Below are 7824 nucleotides of genomic sequence, written 5' to 3'. Positions count from 1 at the left end.
ACGGTTGACAACTCCCTTGTGTCCTCCTCCCAGAGTGCTAAGAACCTTGGCGTGACCCTGGACAACACCCTGTCGTTCTCCACTAACATCAAGGCGGTGACCCGATCCTGTAGGTTCATGCTCTACAACATTCGCAGAGTACGACCCTGCCTCACACAGGAAGCGGCGCAGGTCCTAGTCCAGGCACTTGTCATCTCCCGTTTGGATTACTGCAACTCGCTGTTGGCTGGGCTCCCTGCCTGTGCCATTAAACCCCTACAACTCATCCAGAACGCCGCAGCCCGTCTGGTGTTCAACCTTCCCAAGTTCTCTCACGTCAGCCCGCTCCTCCGCTCTCTCCACTGGCTTCTAGTTGAAGCTCGCATCCGCTACAAGTGCTTGCCTACGGAGCTGTGAGGGGAACGGCACCTCCGTACCTTCAGGCTTTGATCAGGCCCTACACCCAAACAAGGGCACTGCGTTCATCCACCTCTGGCCTGCTCGCCTCCCTACTTCTGAGGAAGCACAGTTCCCGCTCAGCCCAGTCAAAACTGTTCGCTGCTCTGGCACCCCAATGGTGGAACAAGCTCCCTCACAACGCCAGGGCAGCGGAGTCAATCACCACCTTCCGGAGACACCTGAAACCCCACCTCTTTAAGGAATACCTGGGATAGGATAAAGTAATCCTTCTAACCCCCCCCCCTTAAAAGATTTAGATGCACTATTGTAAAGTGGTTGTTCCACTGGATATCATAAGGTGAATGCACTAATTTGTAAGTCGCTCTGGATAAGAGCGTCTGCTAAATGACTTAAATGTAAATGTGTTGCCTTGGCAGTGTGTTTTGGGTCATTGTCATGCTGGAATACCCATCCACGACCCATTTTCAATGCCCTGGCTGAGGGAAGGAGGTTCTCACCCAAGATTTGACGGTACATGGCCCCGTCCATCGTCCCTTTGATGCGGTGAAGTTGTCCTGTCCCCTTAGCAGAAAAACACCTCCAAAGCATAATGTTTCCACCTCCATGTTTGACGGTGGGGATGGGGTTCTTGGGGTCATAGGCAGCATTCCTCCTCCTCCAAACACGGCGAGTTGAGTTGATGCCAAAGAGCTCCATTTTGGTCTCATCTGACCACAACACTTTCACCCAGTTGTCCTCTGAATCATTCAGATGTTCATTGGCAAACTTCAGACGAGCATGTATATATGCTTTCTTGAGCAGGGGGACTTTCTTGCGGGCACTGCAGGATTTCAGTCCTTCACGGCATAATGTGTTACCAATTGTTTTCTTGGTGACTATGTTCCCAGCTGCCTTGAGATCACTGACAAGATCCTCCCGTGTTGTTCTGGGCTGATTCCTCACCGTTCTCATGATCATTGCAACTCCACGAGGTGAGATCTTGCATGGAGCCCCAGGCTGAGGGAGATTGACAGTTCTTTTGTGTTTCTTCCATTTGCGAATAATCGCACCAACTGTTGTCACCTTCTCAACAAGCTGCTTGGCGATGGTCTTGTAGCCCATTCCAGCCTTGTGTAGGTCTACAATCTTGTCCCTGACATCCTTGGAGAGCTCTTTGGTCTTGGCCATGGTGGAGAGTTTGGAATCTGATTGATTGATTGATTGCTTCCGTGGACAGGTGTCTTTTATGCAGGTAACAAACTGAGATTAGGAGCACTCCCTTTAAGAGTGTGCTCCTTGTCTCAGCTCGTTACCTGTGTAAAAGACACCTGGGAGCCAGAAATCTTTCTGATTGAGAGGGGGTCAAATACTTATTTCCCCCATTAAAATGTAAATCAACTTATAACATTTTTGACTTGCGGTTTTTTGGATTTTATTGTTGTTATCCTGTCTCTCACTGTTCAAATAAACCTACCATTAAAATTATAGACTGATCATTTCTTTGTCAGTGGGTAAACGTACAAAATCAGCAGGGGATCAAATACTTTTTCCCCTCACTGTACGTTGTACACTGAGGACATTTTTGCAGAATTCTGCATGCACAGTCTCAATTTTGTGTTTGTCCCATTTTGTGAATTCTTGGTTGGTGAGCTGACCCCAGACCTCACAACCATAAAGGGCAATGGGTTATATGACTGATTCAAGTATTTTTAGCCAGATCCTAATTGGTATGTTGAATTTTATGTTCCTTTTGATGGCATAGAATGCCCTTCTTGCCTTACATTTACATTTACATTTTAGTCATTTAGCAGACGCTCTTATCCAGAGCGACTTACAGTAGAGTGCATACATTTTTATTACATGTCTCTCAGATCGTTCACAGCTTTGTGGTAGTTACCTGTGGCGCTGATGTTAAGGCAAAGGTATGTATATTTTTTTGTGTGCTCTAGGGCAACGGTGTCTAGATGGAATTTGTATTTGTGGTCCTTACGACTGGACCTTTTTTGGAACACCATTATTTTGGTCTTACTGAGATTTACTGTCAGGGCCCAGGTCTGGCAGAATCTGTGCAGAATATCTAGATGCTGCTGTAGGCCCTCCTTGGTTGGTGACAGAAGCACCAGATCATCAGCAAACAGTAGACATTTCTAGTAGGGTGAGGCCGGGTGCTGCAGACTTTTTTAGTGCCCGCGCCAATTTGTTGGTATATATGTTGAAGAGGGTGGGGCTTAAGCTGCATCCCTGTCTCACCCCATGGCCCTGTGAAAAGAAATGTGTGTGTTTTTTGCCTATTTTAACCGCACACATGTTGTTTGTGTACATGGATTTTATAATGTCGTATGTTTTGCCCCCAACACCACATTCCATCAATTTGTATAATAGACCCTCATGCCAAATTGAGTCGAAGGCTATTTTGAAATCAACAAAGCATGAGAAGACTTTGCCTTTGTTTTGGTTTGTTTGTTTGTCAATTTAGGGTGTGCAGGGTGAATACATGGTCTGTTGTACGGTAATTTGGTAAAAAGCCAATTTGACATTTGCTCAGTACATTGTTTTCACTGACGAAATGTACGAGTCTGCTGTTAATGATAATGCAGAAGATTTTCCCAAGGTTGCTGTTGACGCATATCCCACGGTAGTTATTGGGGTCAAATTTGTCTCCACTTTTGTGGATTGGGGTGATCAGTCCTTGGTTCCAAATATTGGGGAAGATGCCAGAGCTAAGGATGATGTTAAAGAGTTTTAGTATAGCCAATTGGAATTTGTTGTCTGTACATTTGATCATTTCATTGAGAATACCATCAACACCACATGCCTTTTTGGGTTGGAGGGTTTTTATTTTGTCCTGTAGCTCATTTAAGGAAATTGGAGAATCCTGTGGGTTCTGGTAGTCTTTAATAGCTGATTCTAAGATTTGTATTTGATCATGTATATATTTTTGCTCTTTGTTCTTTGTTATAGAGCCAAAAAGATTGGAGAAGTGGTTTACCTATACATCTCCATTTTGGATAGATAATTCTTCATGTTGTTGTTTGTTTAGTGTTTTCCAATTTTCCCAGAAGTAGTTAGAGGCTATGGATTCTTCAATTACATTGAGCTGATTTCTGACGTGCTGTTCCTTCTTTTTCCGTAGTGTATTTCTGTATTGTTTTAGTGATTCACCATAGTGAAGGCGTAGACTCAGGTTTTCTGGGTCTCTATGTTTTTGGTTGGACAGGTTTCTCAATTTCTTTCTTAGATTTTTTGCATTCTTCATCAAACCATTTGTCATTTTTGTTAATTTTCTTTGGTTTTCTATTTGAGAATTTTAGATTTGATAGGGAAGCTGAGAGGTCAAATATACTGTTAAGATTTTCTACTGCCAAGTTTACACCTTCACTATTACAGTGAAACGTTTTACCCAGGAAATTGTCTAAAAGGGATTGAATTTGTTGTTGCCAAATTGTTTTTTGGTAGGTTTCCAAACTGCATTCCTTCCATCTATAGCATTTCTTAATGTTACTCAGTTCCTTTGGCTTTGATGCCTCATGATTGAGTATTGCTCTGTTCAAGTAGACTGTGATTTTGCTGTGGTCTGATAGGGGTGTCAGTGGGCTGACTGTGAACGCTCTGAGAGACTCTGGGTTGAGGTCAGTGATAAAGTAGTCTACAGTACTACTGCCAAAAGATGAGCTATAGGTGTACCTACCATAGGAGTCCCCTCGAAGCCTACCATTGACTATGTACATACCCAGCGTGCGACAGAGCTGCAGGAGTTGTGACCCGTTTTTGTTGGTTATGTTGTCATAGTTGTGCCTAGGGGGGCATATGGGGGAGGGAATGCTGTCACCTGCAGGCAGGTGTTTGTCCCCTTGTGTGCTGAGGGTGTCGGGTTCTTGTCCGATTCTGGCATTTAGGTCGCCACAGACTAGTACATGTCCCTGGGCATGGAAATGATTGATTTCCCCCTCCAGGATGGAGAAGTTGTCTTCATTAAAGTATGGGGATTCTAGTGGGGGGACATAGGTAGCACACAGGAGGACATTTTTCTCTGTTAAGATAATTTCCTTTTGAATTTCTAGCCAAATGTAAAATGTTCCTGTTTTGATTAATTTAATGGAGTGAGTTAGGTCTGCTCTATACCAAATTAGCATACCCCCTGAGTCCCTTCCCTGTTTCACACCTGGTAGTTTGGTGGATGGGACTACCAGCTCTCTGTAACCTAGAGGGCTACCAGTGGGTACGTCTCCTCTATACCAGGTTTCTTGCAGGATGACAATGTCTGTATTACCGATTTCTTTGGTGAAGTCCAGGTTCCTGCTCTTTAGGCCAAAGGCAGATGACCTCAGGCCTTGGATATTCCAGGATGAGATAGTGAAGGCTTTGTGTTCCATAAAGTGTCCAATGTTGTTGGTCGTGTGGTTTGGCCTCAGGCCAGTAAGTGTGAGCAGAGCCTGCTGAGCATCTGGTACATGCCATTGGCTTGGGCTAGTGTATGAGTGGGGGTTGGGCCTGTTTGCCCGCTCACTGCCTGGGCGTATGTGTGACTTCCATGTTGAGGCCCTCTTCGCGGGGGTGGGGTGCATGGGGTGGGCAGGAGGGGCATAGGTCTGATCTGAGGGGGCCTAAATGGGGTGTGGGCATGGTTGTCTTGGGGCGGTGTTGATTGGTTGGGGTGGGGGTGTGGATGTGGCTGGTGGTGCTGTGGTCTGGATGTAAGTCCTCTTGGTGTGTGTCCTCTATGTGTAGGTCCAGGGGGGGATCCCGCAGGTCTGGGAGGGTGTCTCGCTGGTCTGGGCAGGGTGTCTATTGATCTGTTGCTCCTGTGTGAAGTGTTGGGGATATGTTTGAGAGCGATGTCCTTTAGAGTCTCTCCTCTCTATCTCTCCATCTCCATCTCGTCTAAATCCATCTCTTAGCCAATCTTACCCAACGTTAAAGCCTGTAACATAGCCACCACTCCGTATGTAATCTGGCCTGTGTTACACTGCATTTTTCCCTGCTGTTTGTTTGTGTACTCTCCCTTTCACCACCACTTAGCTTTCATCCCTTTTCACCAAACACATGTTACTACCAGGAAACACCATTTGAGGTGAGTCTCAAACAACAATAACACATACCCATGCCAAAACACTAAGGCCAACAGTAATAGCTTTTTAATTGAAACCCCAAGTCACCCCTCCGCCTTTCTCTGTCCCTGGTAATCTGTGTTCTCTCTGTCCACTTTAAGACACCAAAGGAATAGAATGAGCTAGAAAAGGAGGGAGAGAGTGAGTGCCCGGCAGTCCAGTGGTGGTCACCCTGCCAAGTAACGACTGAGAGTCGTAGGAGAGGGACGTGCACTGGCAGGATGCCCCTCGGCCCTCGCAGCACTTGGTACTGTAGGGGCAGCTGAGGGAGTGAGTGAAGGTTAAAATGCTACCCCCCCCCCCCCAACACTTGCTAGGTCTTTGGGTGGGGTGGGTGGATGAGCGGCTGGCCCGGGCGACTGCAGGGCCCTTCAAGCCCCCCTTAACCCACGCTCAGGGCACCTGACCCTGGGTAAACTTACACATTCCTGGGGCTCTCTGGACGTAGATGGACGTGCTGTGTGTTGTGACCCCGAGTGTGTTCTGACCTCACAGCAACGGCTATGGCACACTGCCCCTATGTCCCCCATCACTTCCAAATCAACGTTTCTAGTACCCAAGCACCTGACCAAGGACCTGCTGGCATTCGTTACTGTAGAAAACACCTGGGTTCAATTACAATTTGAAATCTTTCAAATACTCTTAGCGTTTGCTTTAGCCTGCCTGGAGTGCCATATGGGTGGGATCTGCACCAGACAAGCTCAATCAAGAACAGATAATGCATTTGAAATTATGTAAAATATTGTTTGGACCCAGGTCTGATGTTTCAGGGTGTTGGTGGTGATTTGAGATATTGTCATGGTGATTTGAGATATTGTCTTGGTGATTTGAGATATTGTCATGGGCAACACTTCACGCCCAAGGTGTGGCTAGTGTGATGTTAAACTGTGGGCGTAATGACGTTGATGAAATCATACAGTAAATAGAACAATATTTGCACAGTTAAATAACATTATACTGCTAACATCTGCAGGGACATAAAAGGAAGATAATAGTATCTGTGGCGTGTTTTTATTAGTTTGAGCACAAACAACATAATGTTGTGTCCCAGTTATCACATCGATCTCAAAATGAAATAAAAACATGACACTCAAGCTGGTCTCTTAAACTCTAAGGAGTTGTGCACACGCATGCTGAAACACATGCACACACATGGCAATTAAACGCCTGTATTCAGGAGCACACTCACAGGTCATATTCAACCCGCCTTGACAAGGCTGTTCATTTCTCTAGGAGCATGGATGAATTCCAGGCCGCTCTTTTTTTCTCTGCCCTCCTTTGCTCCTGCTTTCCTCCTGCTTTCCTCCTTGCCTCTAAAATGTCCAGCTGTTCCAAGTGGAGACAGCTGCGTTTGGAGTGGAACCAATCAGCTGTCAGAGGAGAGAGAGAGGTGACGGAGAGGTGGGGGATGAGGGTTTCGGGGGTGAGTGGGGCAAGAGGGGGATGTGGTCCCAGGGAGAGGCCTCTGGCTCTGTCCCCCTCTCTGAGGTAGTGGTGGGGGGAGGGAGAGGGTGGTGTGTTGGAGCAAGGAAGGGTGGAGGTCTAAAAATGCTGACAGACAGCAGTTTTGGGGCCAAGGAGAGGTGGGCCTGGGCTGCCAGCTGTCCTTGTGCGTCCAGACAGTCCCTCTCGTCCCTCTCACTAGACCATTGAGTTGGGCAGAAGGGTCATCTCACTGGTTTGACCATTAAAATGTCTCCTGAGTGCATAAGAAGTATGAACTTTATTTCTTTATTTCTATGAGTGCTGGGGTAAAAAGGTCTAAAGACACTGTCTGTCTGTCTGTCTATCTGTCTGTCTCTCTCTCTCTGTGTGTGTGTGTGTGTGTGTGTGTGTGTGTGTGTGTGTGTGTGTGTGTGTGTGTGTGTGAGAGAGAAAATGTCAAGACAGACAGATCACCTTTTTGGACTGAGCTAAGTAATTCAAAGAAAACCTATAAAACAAAGTAACGGAGGTAAAAAAGCACTCAATCACGTGTATGACTTTTCAATAGATGTGCCTGTTCATTTGTCTGTGATATGCCATTAGCTTTCCCATTGTTTTAATATTGTGATGCCTGGAGCAACAACAACAAAAATACTAAACATATTAATGTGAAATGAAAATAAAGTGAACATGAACATGCTAATTGAATGGTCTTTCTTTTGCCCTTCCAATTCCAAATGTAATGTCTGGCCTGTAGCTCCCTCTGGTGGCGCTTTACTAAAATCATTTAAATCACTGTACATCTTCAATAGACTGATTCTAATGCCCAATCGACAATACAATCATAGTTTATCAGGTGCAGTCTTCATTGTTCCAACTGTATTAAGTTATCATGAAGATATAACGTGGTTAA

Source organism: Salmo trutta, chromosome 1, assembly GCF_901001165.1.
Source record: "Salmo trutta chromosome 1, fSalTru1.1, whole genome shotgun sequence".
In the NCBI taxonomy this organism is placed as follows: Eukaryota; Metazoa; Chordata; class Actinopteri; order Salmoniformes; family Salmonidae; genus Salmo; species Salmo trutta.
Note: the sequence above shows the minus strand (reverse complement) of the source record.